The sequence below is a fragment of the Mastomys coucha genome, unplaced genomic scaffold (assembly GCF_008632895.1).
Source record: "Mastomys coucha isolate ucsf_1 unplaced genomic scaffold, UCSF_Mcou_1 pScaffold14, whole genome shotgun sequence".
Taxonomy (NCBI): domain Eukaryota; kingdom Metazoa; phylum Chordata; class Mammalia; order Rodentia; family Muridae; genus Mastomys; species Mastomys coucha.
The window spans coordinates 127,647,292-127,662,205 of NW_022196896.1; positions in this window are offsets into that span (position 1 = coordinate 127,647,292).

The window sequence follows — 14,914 nt, forward strand, 5'->3', positions numbered from 1 at the left end:
GCTTGCATAGTTCCTCTAGTGCTAGGGTTCTGTGATGCCACAAGCCTGCTGTTTGGATGCGGAGAAGCAGACATCCTTGTGATGGAAACCAGGCAATGCAGGGAGACGTCTAAATACAAGGCTAGCCTGCTGGAAGACAAGCGCTCATAGCCCTGCTCATGTACGATGCCGCTGGAAGGAGAATATGCTCCTTCGTTTTCTTCATTTATCCTTGTGGAGACTCTGTAGGGTAGGGAAAAGCAAAGGCTATAGCTGAAGGTATTAGTAACAGGAGAAAAAGGATTAAGGACTGAGTAATGCATTCCTGGTACTCCAAATTGTGTTGAGCAAACAAACATTTCATCCTCAAAATATCTTTTTCTCCCCCGCTCATGTTCCTCTCTCTTTCAATCAAAAACCTAGGGTAAGAAATATCAATTATGTTTTCCATTTTCTGTTTATTCAAAGAACAATCTCTTATTAAGATGCTTCATCCTTAGGCATGCACAAGAATATTTCAAAGCATGAAATATTTCTGGAAAGCCATAACTCTCTGTTCTGGGAATTGCATGAACAAATGAGTTTACCAGGAAATAGTAGGCTGAGGCATGGGTGCAGTTGGGTAAACACGCGGACACTGGCTGCTGGTTGTGAGCTCAGTTAACGAGTGAGAAAGGCATCTTCAGTTTCCTCATTAGGAAAACAGTTGTTAAGACCTTGATCTTCAGTCATGCACCATTGGGTCAACCAAACATACGTTTGGACAAATAAACATCTGCATAGCTCAATCACAATATTCTTTTCTCTTCCCCTTGGAACTGGAGATGAGCCTTTCGGGACAAACTGTCAGGCATGGACATCAGGTGACTGTTGAAACCTAAAAAGAGACTTAGGAAATGGAATGGCCTCAAGGGTCTGGGGACCAAAAATAATCTATGATGAAGCAATTTAACAACAAAAAAAGAAAGTATGGCTTCAGAGAGGAACTGCTGGGGAGGATGCCAATAGTCGATCTTTGTTGCATTGTATAGACAGTGGTACACACACACACACACACACACACACACACACACACACACACATATATACACATATGCACACATACATACACATACACACATATACATACATACACACAGACAAGTACATACACACACATACACATATACATACATACACACAGACCAATACACACACACATAAAGACACACATACACACACATATACATGCACGCACATACACATATATACACACATACATACACATATGCACACACATATACATACACACACACATAAACACACACACACCCTCTTATTCCCATGATATAACTGGAGGCATAGTAGGAAGAATTTAAAGAGAAAAACTTGAGAGAGGTAACAGGGAAGACCCAGAACTTCCCTATTCCCCGGGGAAGGTGAACACTTTTAAGGCATTTAAAAATTGAGGTTGAATTAAACTGCAGGAAATATCTCCTATTGTTGGCAACAATCCCACTCTGGCCTGCTGGGACAGAGCACATCTCCTTACAAGACATTTTCATTTCTAATTTCTTTAACTCCATGGAAAATCCATCTTGAATTCTCCACAAATCTCTGCGGTGTTTACTAAGTGAAATAACTTAGTGCCCTCGACAGCCTTCACCAACTTACTATCTACTGGTTCCTCCAAATCAATAATAAACACATTAAATACTATTGGTCCCCAAACAGACCCCAAATGCACCATGCTATTAACCTCTCTCTACTGCAGGAGACCAACAGACACTGTTTCTTGCTGCTTAGCTAGTTTCATAAAAAAAAAAAATTGCAGCTGACGGCTGTTCCTGCCCGGTTTGAGAAGACACCTCCATGTTTGTTCTTTCCTCCTCAGTCCTACTGGGCCATCAGGGTGCAGGGGCTAGGGTGATGCCAGCCCATTTGATGTGGGAAGTCCAAGAGATTGAACATGGGGTGGAGAAGAAGATAGAACCACTTGACTGTTCTTGCTGCCATTTTTTAATTCATTGAGAAATGTCAATGTTCTCTCCAGTCTGGCGGAGGCAGACTTGACCAGGTGTCTCTACACAGAGTGGGTTCTCACAGTTTGGCTGCGTGTGTGTGTCATCAAGCTAAATAAGGAGCCAGTTTAGTCCGCCACCCCCCTTAGCTTCTGCCGGCCAGACACACTTCCCCATATGACAGTCTTATAAATAGCTGCTGAGCAGCTGGGCCTTCTCTCACCTCCTGACTCTGTCAGCTTCCCCCACCACAAGCCCCTGACAGTCATGCAGCTGGGATCTCCCCTCTCTCTTCCCTTTCCCCTCTCCATCCTCCACCTCTGGCAGGCAACCACCCCCTTGGCAATGTCCAATGTAACCGTTTCAGGACTGGCTTTCCATGAGGGAAAAGGTCAAGCAGAATGGGGGCTGGATTTGACCACCAAAGCAAAGCTGTCACCCAATTCAATAAGGAGATAGAAAGTTGGGAGACACTGCAGTCAGACACAAGACAGCCTGTAGTACAGGGGCCAGATGGCTGACCCAACAGAATCTCAGAATCATTCTGGAGTGAGTCGAATATTATAAATATCCATGGAGCTTCTCTCTCTCTCTCTCTCTCTCTCTCTCTCTCTCTCTCTCTCTCTCTCTCTCACTTGAGGATACGTTTGGGGCAAATACATGCAATGGAAATGCATAACTATTAACTTTTACAAAGTATCAAGACTATGTTCAGAGCTAAAATAAGGATGGGGTTCTGGATAAAAAGCAGTACACAAAAGAGATAAAGATCTGGAAGCCAATCTTTCATAGGAAGCACACAAAATAGAAGTGGTATCTTCTTCTGAAATTCCTGTTGACTTCTACGAAAAGAAGAGACTCTTGTTCAGTGCACCAGAGCTCCCGGGGTATTCAGAATGCATTTAGGGCCCACTTGTGCGAGGCCCAGGTTGTCCGGGGATATTTTCTGGCCTCAATCAGCCCTTGTTCTGGTGAATGACTCAGAGAAGCAGAGCTGTAGATGTCACAGAAGATGCAATGGTCAGTGTGCTTCCAGGAAAGAAAGTTGTGCAAGCATGAGGAGAGTGAAGGGGACAACTGGGGTGGCAGGATAGAAAGACCCTCCAGGGGATGCGCAAAGTATAGGGAGGCGAGGACACTGAGTGGACCCATTGAGTTCTGGAGCACAGTCTAGAACTGGTGCCAGTGGGCTGGGCTGAGGGATGCTGCCTTGTAAGTAGATTTATAAGCTTTAGAAAGTAAAGCCTTGGGCTGGAAAGATGGCTCAGTGGGTAAGAGCACTGACTGTTCCTCCGAAGGTCCTGAGTTCAAATCCCAGCAACCACATTGGTGGCTCACAACTATCCTTAATGAGATCTGATGCCCTCCTCTGGGGTGTCTGAAGATAGCTACAGTGTATTCACATATAATAAATAAATAAATAAATATTAAAAAAAGAAAAAAAGAAAAGCCTTTGGGTAAAGTGTGCAGTAACCACACTAGCTAGTGCTGAAATCCCCAACTCTTCTCAACAGGTGACAAAGCCATCTACTATCTGGCTTATCTCATGTAAGCCAACCTACATGTTAAAACCTACCATCTTAACACCTGCTAGCAAAACACACCATCTGATATCAAGCAATCATTCATGAACTATGACACCCTCAAGAACATTCTCCAAGGCAGAGGCATGTTTCATGACGATACATAGTTGTGGTTCCCCTAAAGGCTCTTCCACAAAACCTACAAAAGCCCTGTCCTGTCTACATGAAACAGCTCTCCCTCTCAGAGGACTGAGGACAGCACGCAGGAGGACACAGATCATTAGTAATTGGCTCTGGGTTCCTTTGGGCAGGGATCAGTGTCTCTGGGCATGGAGGCAAGCAGCCTTTGTCCTAGAGGACTTAGCAGGTCTCAGCAGGAGACCAGGTGGATATAGACAGGCAGGAATCTACTTTCCTCTAATGCCAGCCAACTTGTCAGCCTTTGAGCAGCCTCATGTCCTCCCAGCTTCAAGCCAGTACCCCTGCTTCCCACCAGGATCACCACGGTACAGTAACTCCTATCTGTTCCCTCTTCCCAGATACAGTAACTCCTATCTGTTCCCTCTTCCCAGAGGACAACCATGAACTGGCTTTTGTTCTTAGTTGATTCCTCTGTTTTTAGCATCCTGTCTGACAATGCCCCACACAACTAAGTAAATGACTCTTTCTTGAAGGCTTTTTGAGAATTCCCTGTTATCCAATTTAACCTTCGGAAATTGGTAAATAAATAATATGATCTCATCCCTTCTTGTGATGAGTACGTGCAGCTCCCAAGACTGAGTAACTGGCCAAATGCTATTGAATGGCAGAGGGTGTGGTTGAAGCCAAGATGCCCGGTAATAAAGGCCATGTTTTCCTACCTTACGTGGTCAGACAGTGCCACATGGTAGGACCAAGGGGTAGATTGGGAGAGCGAAGTAGATTACAAGAGGGGAGACAGAGAAAGTGGTGGACGTGGTTTGGGGGAGATCCTTTTGTTCTATTAAAGCTCAAAGGGTTCCAGATTTCTGAATCCATCATAAGATCCCCTCCACTTCAATGTTTTGGGAGTGTTTTAGATCATGAATGAGGCTGGCTATTCTAAGCAGGTGTTACCCACTGGCTTGAGCTGGCCTTTATAGCTGCTCCCTGATTAAATTAAAACTAGTGGTTATTTCCTCCTCTAGCATCTTGGGAGCAGGGCCCTTCCTCCCTCCAGCATCTTCACAGTTTCCCACTGCCCTAGACCCCACCTAGACCCCAGGCTCTGATCGTGGGAGCTGTTCCAAAAGAGCGGCTAGCTGGCTGAGAGTTCAAAGGTCACCTAGTTCCTATGACAGGAGGTGGCACTGAGATAGTCCCTAGTTGCTTAAATTGGAAGTGCACGGTACATCTGATGACTTCCTCTGATGTCTGATGACTTCCTGTGAACCGTTCCTTATCCTAAAGCAACATTAGCATCTGTAAGTCTTTACTCCGTGCCAGCTAGACAGTGCATTATGACATTTGGAAAGTCAAGATGGCTTCTTTGGCATGTTTTCTGACACGTACCAAAGCAGGACCTGTGCTCACTGCTCTTCCCATGTTCTCATGTTTCCTTTTCATAGTGGGTAATGGTGGATGAAGGCGACTGGTGGATAGTGGTAGATGAAGGTGACTGGTGGATAGTGGTGGATGAAGGTGAGCAGGGCTCAGAGAGCAGAGGCATGTGTCTGATGTCACCTGGAGAATGAATGAGCCACAGAGCTGGGATCAGAAACCTAGATCTTTCTGACAGTAGAGTCAAAAGTCTCAGCCACCAAGGCTCAGAGGGCAGAGGCATGTGTCTGATGTCACCTGGAGAATGGCTGAACCACAGAGCTGGGATCAGAAACCTAGATCTTTCTGACAATAGAGTCAAAAGTCTCAGCTACCAAGGCTCAGAGAGCAGAGGCATGTGTCTGATGTCACCTGGAGAATGGCTGAGCCACAGAGCTGGGATCAGAAACCTAGATCTTTCTGACAGTAGAGTCGAAAGTCTCAGCCACCAAGAGTGTCCCTAATCAATAGCCCATTGCAGTCAATAGGATACTATATGTAAAACCTTTTCACTCTAGGATTTTGAAAATGAGATTATTCTCGACGGCCTAACCCATGACCTCAGAGGTTAATGTAAGGATTTTTTTTTCTTAGCCATGTAATTATATCTTGACATTAGAAAATTAGAAACAGGAATATAAACCCTGCATAGCCCTAATTCTGGAGCGCACTTACTATTTACCTTTTTAGAAAATGGTGCATGGAAAAACATGGGAAGTAAGTTTCACTTATTCTGTGTGTGTGTGTGTGTGTGTGTGTGTGTGTGTGTGCTTTTGTCCAAAAAATTAAATGTGACAAGAAATTAATCAACATTGTGATCTAATTATTTTTAGAATTATGAGAAAAATGTAAGGTGTCTCAACTATTTAACTTTGAAAAGTGTCTATGGAAATTAGCTTTAATTGTCTTTTATAAAGGTTTTAGTTTTCTTGCCTTTGTTAGAAGGAGTTTTCAAAAGTCCCTAATATTGCTTTCATGAAAGATTACTAGCACATAAAGTAGGATTTGTTACAATACCTGACTTTAAATGACTTTAAAGAACATGTTACATGTGATTGTCCAAATGGTTCAATATGCTGTTTATCAAATTTATGAGTCAAAATACTCATAACTCAAAAGGTTTACTAAAGATTAACCCCCCTCTACTATCCCTTGGTTTTGTGAGATATGGATTCATGTAGCCCAGTCTGGCTTTGCACTCACTATGTATCTATGTCTGGCCTTGAACTCATTCCTGAATCTCCTTCCTTGACTTCTTCAGAGGCACGATTATTAATGTGTGCTATTATTCCTGGCTTAACGATTTTTAAATATTATTATTACCCTTGAAAATTAGACTGTAGTAAGACCAAGTCATGGAGGATTTGTTTGGTAGGTGGGATTAGCTAATGGAAGGAAAGAGTACTCATAATGGACTAAACAAATTCACAATCATAACACTTACAATGAATGTTTTTGAAGATGCTAATGTCTACCATATATTCTTGAATTAGAGTTGATCATCTGGGAGGAAAAGATGTTGAGTCCAGAAAGGACAATGAAACCTGAGAGAGTTATGTAAGAATCACTATGCTCAGGTCTCTTCTTCCCAGGCAAGGGAATTTATTCCATTGCTTACAAGAAAGCAGATCACATAGTTGAATCACAAAAGGTGACCAGAAGTAACAGACATTCCACAGTGGAGAAAGAGTGAGGAGAAAGGGAAGAAATGGGAAGAAACCACGTGACCTCAATTAGCAAGGCTGCCACAGAATAGGCTCCGGTTGGTTGGCTTCCCCCAAGGAGAAGGGAAAGACAGGGATGGGAAAGACAGGAAATGCTAATGCTCACTTCCCTAGAGTTTACATAGTCCCTTTTTGAGTCTTCGTTGTTTCCTTGAATTGTTTTTAATCAAAATATAGTTATATCGATTCCTTCAGTCTCTCCTCCAACCCCCTCATGGCTCCTCTCTTCCTATCATCCCATGTATCTTACAGTCAATGTTAGCACATGATTAAACTCCGTTCTCCTGAAAGACGTGTCTAAACCCCAGACATTCGTTACCCTTCTTCAGTTCCTAGAGTAAACTTTAAAAGTGATGACCGAATCCAAATGCCCCAACAACCTCTGAAGTGTCGTGTCGTACTCTATGATGGGAAATACAGGTGGTGGACTCCACTTAGAACCGAGAGAATCTCATTAGCGAAACCACTTAGGCCGAGAAAGACAAATTAATTAACTTGTCAAATCCTTCCTCTCCCAAAGCATGAATGCAGTGGATATCAAAACACCATCGCCCGGTGGAGCCAGGTGTCCGTGTGTTGCTGCGACTCTTCCTCGAGTACTTTCACATTAGCATGGCTGTCCTAAGCTGACGCGTAGTTGCTAATGGGTACGCTTGAAATGTGCATGCTCGCATGCGCATGAGTGGGCGTGCCGCCTTAGTCCGTGGGGCTGTGTGCTTCACCAGCAGCTACGGACACATTGAGCACTAGAAGAAGGGTGAACAGTTTATGTGATAAAATTGCGATGGATACTTCACAAAGAAACAAATGTCTAGCCTTCGTGTCAATAATTCTTTACATTTTTATATTTAAATTTTTAAATTTAAAATTACTTGTATTTTGACTTTTAATCTTGCAATATCATCTCAAATATTTTTAACGTAAATATATATATTTAAATGCGTGTGTGTGTGTAATATATGTGTGCTGAGTACTTGTGTATGGTACATATATGCATGTGGGTGCAAGTACATGTGTGTGCACACGCATGTACAAGTTAATAATAAGTTTTGCCCTCAATCATTCTCTCCCTTATTTTTTGAGACAAGGTCTCTCAGGGAACCTGGAATTCATTGACTCAACTTGGTTAGCAGCCATCACGCTCCTGCCTCCACCTCCTGCGTTTGCATGGGGATTAGGAATACAAACAGGTTCTCAGGTTTGCACAGCAAACACTACTGATGGAGCAATCTGTATCGGTAACTGTCTTAGTTAGGGTTTACTGCTGTGAACAGACACCATGACCAAGGCACCTCTTATAAAGAACAATATTTAATTGGGGCTGGCTTACAGGTTCAGAGGTTTAGCCCATTATCATCAAGGTGGGAACATGGCAGCATCCAGGAAGGCATGGCTCAGGAGGAGCTGAGAGTTCAACATCTTCATCTGAAGGCTGCTAGCAGAATACTGACTTCCGAGCAGCTAGGATGCGTTTTAGAGCCCACGCCCACAGTAGCACACTTCCTCCGAAAAGGCCACACCTACTCTAATAGAGCTACACCTTCTAATAGTGCCACTCCCTTGGTTGAGCATATACAAATCATCACAGTAACTGAATTTGTTATTGTGATGACAGTAACATAGAATTAACCATCTCAGTAATTTATACATAGAACTGGGTGGTAGAGCAGCGTGAACTAAATGTACCTGGTTGTACAATACGTCTCTAGAAACTTTTCATCATGAAAAACTGAAATACTACACCTTTTCGACAACCAGTTTATCCCCTTTCCCCTTCCTTTAAGTTTCAATTTCTATTAAAAGATAAATGTTTTTGAAAATATCAGACAATTTTTTTAAAAACTTTGAGCTTTAATTTTCACTTTCATGAAAACAAACTCAAATTCTGCCAGCCTTTAAATATAATTTTATCTCAATATTTTAACCCTTGAGCTAGCAATCTTAGTAAAATATCCATTAGATGAACATCTAGTTAGATTAAACTAGCGATTTTGTTACAGTGAAAAAATTTATGGAATCTATGATAGTTTATGAATTATGCATGTCTTAATTTTATTACTCATCTCCAGTTCTTCAGCAGGATGCCCAGACATATGCAATAACAATTAATTCAGTCATTTTTGTCATTTTGCCAACTTAAAGTCATGGAAAGGCCAACATTTTACTCACATTTTTCAAGTTTTGTCTCTGTGAAATATGATTGTCAAGGAAGGAAAACAGAACATATTTTGTTTGACAGTTTATTAGCTTTAAGCACTCAGGCATATGGTATGTGGGCCTTTATTTGTGCTCTTGTCTTGGTCCCCAAAATATAAGCATGCCTGAGTGTAATTAAATGTGTAATCAGCTCTTTTTATTATGTTAGCATACATCTTAGAGAGTCGGTTATTTGTTTTGTTTGTCACTGCATCTGCAGTGCTGGGTACAATTCCAGTATGTGACCGACCTTCAAAGAAATACATTGACTATAACAAGTCACCTTCATTGATGACAACTAACCAAGCTAGGGTGTGTGAGCTGAAGACAGATGAGACACAAACTCCCATAAGGAAATTGCCCTTTGGTGGGAAGCAGATCCGAGTTATAAAAAGGACTTCTGAAACTCATATAGGTGCATACTAATATTTACAAATAGTCTTTCTGAATCTCAGGTGGGATATTAAATATGTAGACAGTAACAGGACATACTGCACAGAATCGTAAAAATTAGAGAAGTCAATTTATATGAAATACTTAACACAGGACTGGCACAGACTTTGATCCGAGTAATGATAAATGATGATGGTGATCCATGTAAGAGCAGCTCAGTGGACCTGGCAGAAGTAACCATAGTACTGGTAGTAGTCTTAACTGTAGGAATGGTGGTTGATGTGGAAGTTCTGTACCCAATAGTGTCTGGGCTCAGTTGTGAAAAGCATCATAAAGAAAAACAGACAGATGTTACAAAGTTGAGGGCACTTGAAAAAAAAATGTACTTTTGAAAAGATAAGGGAAGGAGGCTACCCTGGGTAAGAAAACAGTTGCGGAGACTTGACATGCGAGATCCCACAGGTCAGGAGAGAGAATAGTGGGAAATGGGCGGGGTGATGCAGGTCAAAGGTTTCCTTCACAACGGAAGTGACTTATAAAGGACCAAAGTGGGGCTCTTACAATCAAGGAGTAGCAGCAGGAGGCAAAGAGAAGTCTGTCCCCTCCTGCCAGCCATAAGGCACATTAGAGAATGAACAGTCGGACTTGAAAGGGCTGCGGGGGATTTAAAGTCACTGGGGGAAGACCCAGGTGTCAATTAAAGGAAAGAACTAAGAGAGAACTCCGAGAAACAAGCAGAAACCATGATTTACTGGAATATGGCACCTCCAGGCAGCAAGGTGGAAGCTTTGATGATGTGGAGTTGAGTGAAGATCAGGAAGATGGGTCAGGAGCCAGAGAAAAACAGTCTCACTGGGGCGTGGAAGTTAGAAAGATGTAAGGGTCTGAGTTTCTTTACAATCCATGTGCTAGGTGTTTATGCCGCTGAACTGATGATTCAGAGAGGTACTGCAAATTCATTTTCACCAGCTTCCATGGAAACGATAATATATTATTGTCTTGTTGCCGAACGTGCATGAGTCTTAAGAGAAGAAATGAAACTGTCCCTCCCTTCATTTAAAACACCACTGCACTAGTACTGGCCTTGCATGCCAATGAAAACAAAGTTGATAAACAGTTGGAGATTTAGAAAAGTACACCATGCTTTTCAAGTCTAAGATAGGATCATGCTAGTTGTGTATTTGGACACGGTAGAGCTCAGGTCAAAGATTTCAAACACTGTAGTGTAAATCCACAGGGATTAGCAGGACACCGGCTTCAAGCACTTGTTATGTTTTACGTGAAACAGCAGTGTCTCAGGAGGATCAGGAGATGACCCGAAGGATATCATCACCCATTAGCATGTTCAGGATCAAGCTGAATGAGAAGGACCATGAAGAAAGACCAGACCAGAACAAGATCAAGAAGCCAGGCCAGGTATCTAGAAGGTTCTTTGGAGTTGAAGTCTGAATATCACCATGAACACTCCATAAGAGGGCTTCTGCTGCTTCCCTAGCCAAGTCAAGACCACATTTGTGCCAAACGACACAATTGTCTTAGTAGGAAACAAAGAACAACTTGGTAGAGTACTAAATAAATTCGCACTATGGAAAGCGCTGAGTCAAATTTAGGTCAGAGTGATAGTTCCCCGGCTGTGGTAATGTTTTTCCCTCAGAGCTTGGCTGCGCACTCAGACATACATTTCTCACAAAAGTAGTAGTGCACTGTAGCTTCTCATGTGTTAATGGATCACAGTGGTGTTGGCAGGATGGGCATGTAATTATCTGAGGACTGCCGTCCTCTCATTGTTTCTTAAGTAATGAACTTGATTCTATATCAAAGGGTGAAGTACTCGAAACTTCTCAGAGATGCTGGGACTCTCCCAGGGGTGCCATGGGAATTCAGTCATTCGAATAGACCCCAAGAGGACACATGAAGCAACTCTCTGGAGATCTCAAGAAAACTACCGAGTCATCTTAATTATCTGGATTTATGTAAAATCTCATTTCAACACTTTGAGCTGCTGTCCTAATTATTTTGGGTCTTGAGGATTGTCTGAAAGAGAAGTGACTCATCGTTAGGGGACAGATCTCTGATATGCAAGTTCTTAGCATTGTAGTAAACTATAGTATAGAGTGAGATTAAATTACCTAAACTTTGACTTAAATGAAAACTTCATTTTTAAAAATTTATTTGATAATTTTATATAGCTGTATGATGTGCTTTGATCAAATCCATTCCCACTCTGTCCCTCCAACTCATCCCATCCCATTCTCCTTTCTCCAGATTCATGTCTTCTTCTTCTTCTTTTTCCTCTTCTTCTTCTTCTTCCTTTTCTTCCTCTTCTTCTTCCTCTTCTTCCTTCTTTCTTTTCCTCCTCCTCCTCCTCCTCCTCCTCCTTCTCGTCCTCCTTCTCTTCCTCCTTCGACTCACTAAGTCCATGTGGTGCTGGAACCATCCACAGGCATGTGGCCAACCTACCAAGGGCTACTTCCTCAAAGAAAACTGAGTCTCCCACACCAGTAGCCACCAACTATCAATATTTCCCCAGCCACTTCATCCACACTGGAATTTTTACTAGCTTGATCTCGTACAGGTCTTGTACATGCAACCACACTTTCTGGGTTCTTATGTGTCCTATCCTGTCTGGAATATACGGGTTTTTTTGTTTTGTTTTGTTTTGTTTGTAAAACAAAAACAACAGCAACAACAACAAAAACAGAATTCTCTGAATGCACTGGTTCTGATAATCTTTCTGTACCTTCTCCTATGATAATCCATGACCCTTGGGGGAAAGGAGTAGGACATATATGCGCCATTTAAAGCTGAGCTCTCCACACTCTTATTTGCTACATTCTGACAACTTTTGTGAATTTATACAAACCATAGTTACAGGAAAAGAAGCTCCTCTCATGACGACTGAGAGCTGCACCAATCAATGGGTATAAAGATAATTATGTACAGCGCACTTTGATACTGTTTGCTTAGCAAACTAATAGAAGTCGGACCTCCCCTAAGACCTCAGACGCATTCGGCCATGAATTCCTGGGCTGCTATACAGAAGTAGACCTGAGTTCTGTTTTTGTGGAGTAGACATTAAATCCGAACATAAAGTAGTTGGTTAATCTCATAATGTTTATACCACTATTGCAGGAATGAGCATATCTCGCTAGGCTGAGTGATATTGTGTCCATCAGTTGATGACTTTTTCTCCCTTAACAGGGTGAATAGCTCCTTATGTGGCTCCTTATGGACCACCATAAGCTCACCAGCAATGATGATGTTTCCAGTTCAGCACCAGTTTGGTTTCTTCTTGTACAATCAAGTAGATATTGTTTTCAGTGGTAGGACCTTGCTCTTACGTTCTGGTGGTCAAGCAAGAACAATAGCATTAGTGTGTACTTTACAGGGTGGTCCAGGGTGGTCTATGGGACACTACCTCCTCTGGCCAACAGCTTCAAAAGAGATAACTGATACCTTGGTTTGATAGTCTATGACAGCTGGGAGAAGCTGGGAGAATACCCTGTGTCAGGTAATTCCATTTAAACACTGTAAATAAAAACTTTATTTTTTTAAAGTAATAATCCTTGTTAAGAAAGGAGAAAATGTCTATATATTTACTATGAACCTATCACTGTCAAAGTATAGTTTTGATTAAAGTTACATTATCTGAAAACCTCTGAACTATGTAATTCAGAAGCCATAAGAATTGTATACATGGCCATTGTTAAGTAAGACATTTAATTGCATGCAGCTCTCGAGCCTCCCTTGGGTATATGCTGCCCTTTTCGTAAATATCTTCCTTCCTTATGTGTTTGAATATTTATGATGGTTTGAATAAGCATGGGCCAGGGAGTGACATTATTTGGAGATGTGGCCTTGTTGGATTGGGTGTGGCCTTGTTAGAGAAAGTATATAATTGTGGGCTTGGGTTTTAAGACCCCCCTCCTAGCTGCCTGGAAGTCAGTCTTCTGCTAGCAGCCTTCAGATGCAGATGTAGACCTCTCAGCTCCTCCTATGCCCTGCCTGCCTGGATGCTGCCATGTTCCTGCCTTGATGCTAATGGACTGAACCTCTGAACCTGTAAGCCAGTCTCAATTAAATGTTGTCCTTATAAATGTTTGCCTTGGTCGTGATGTCTGTTCACAGCAGTAGAGCCCTAACTAAGACAACACCTTAAACCTTAAACTATTTCTAAGTAAACTCCAGCTTGCTAAAACAGCAACTAAAATGAAACGAAAAAAAAAAAAAAAAAAAAAAAAAAAAAAAAAAAACAGAAACAATGGCTCTTATATAACAATAGGTTGTGGGTTTCCTTGAAAGCAGGTGTGTGTTAGAATTCCCACCCTAGACCATTCTGCATCCCAAGTATGCTTGGATCGGCTTGCTTATGGTAGGGGTTCTTCTGTAAGATTTCCATCTGAGAGCTGCCCTGTCTTGTCCCAGCATTTCATATATGGTATATAATGGGCTACTTCATCTACCAAGATCATCACTTACAAATGCTGGTCCTTCCTCTGGACATTCTAGGTACTAAAGGATCCAGGTCTGCAACCTTACATTCTTACACTATTATAAAATCTAAAATACCATGAGTTGTTGAATCCCATTAAGAAATAGACTTAGAACACAGAAATATTATGACAAGGGTCTACCATATTGTCTAATGCCTACTGGGTGCTGGATATTCACTACATTAGAATGGAAGCCATGTACAGCAGCTCCATTCTCAAACATGACTATGGTAGAACTTTCTAAAAAGCAATTGTTTCATGTAAGAGTATAGTTTGATGGAGCCTTCCCTTTCCATTTCAAATGTATATTTTATAAGATGTGTTTATTAATATATCTGTAAGTGTTTTGATGGTTGTGAGCTGGCATGAAGGTCCTAAGACATAAACTCAGGTCTTCTGCAAGAACAAAAAGCACTCTTAACTAAAGAGCCATCGTTCCAGCCCCCAAGTCCATATTTTTGTTTGTTTGTTTGTTTTTGAGACAGGGTCTCACTACATACATAACCCTGGCTGTTCTGGAATTTGCTCTGTAGACAAGACTTACCCTGAACTCACAGAGATCTGCCTGCCTCTGCCTCTGAAGTGCTGGGATTCAAAGCATGGGACACCATGCCCAGCTTCAAATTCATGCTTTAAACTCCCCATTGCCGTCAGTATCTTGAGTTCCACTGGCAGCTACAGGGCCAGTGTGGTAGCTAAGTGCTAAAATGATTGTGAAGAATCCTGCCTCCTGGAACCCAAACTCTGTGTTCAACCTTTCCACCTGAGCAGGCTAAAGCTAAGCAAGTAGCTGGGCTCCCTTCTAAATTACTGCATATGACAAAAGTTAGGGGATCATCATTGTGAGTTCAGATGCCTGGAGGCTCTTCAGGCATCTTCAGATGCCTCCCTGCTTGTTGGTTCTTGTCTCTTAGCCTCTTTATGGCCCTTTGTTTATAGCCTCTTTGTTCATTTGGTCCACAGGCCTTCTCTCATTTTCTTGTGTCTGAGGAGAGTTAACAGCCACATGGGTGACTCTAGAAATAGCCACATGTGACAAGAAGTTGATG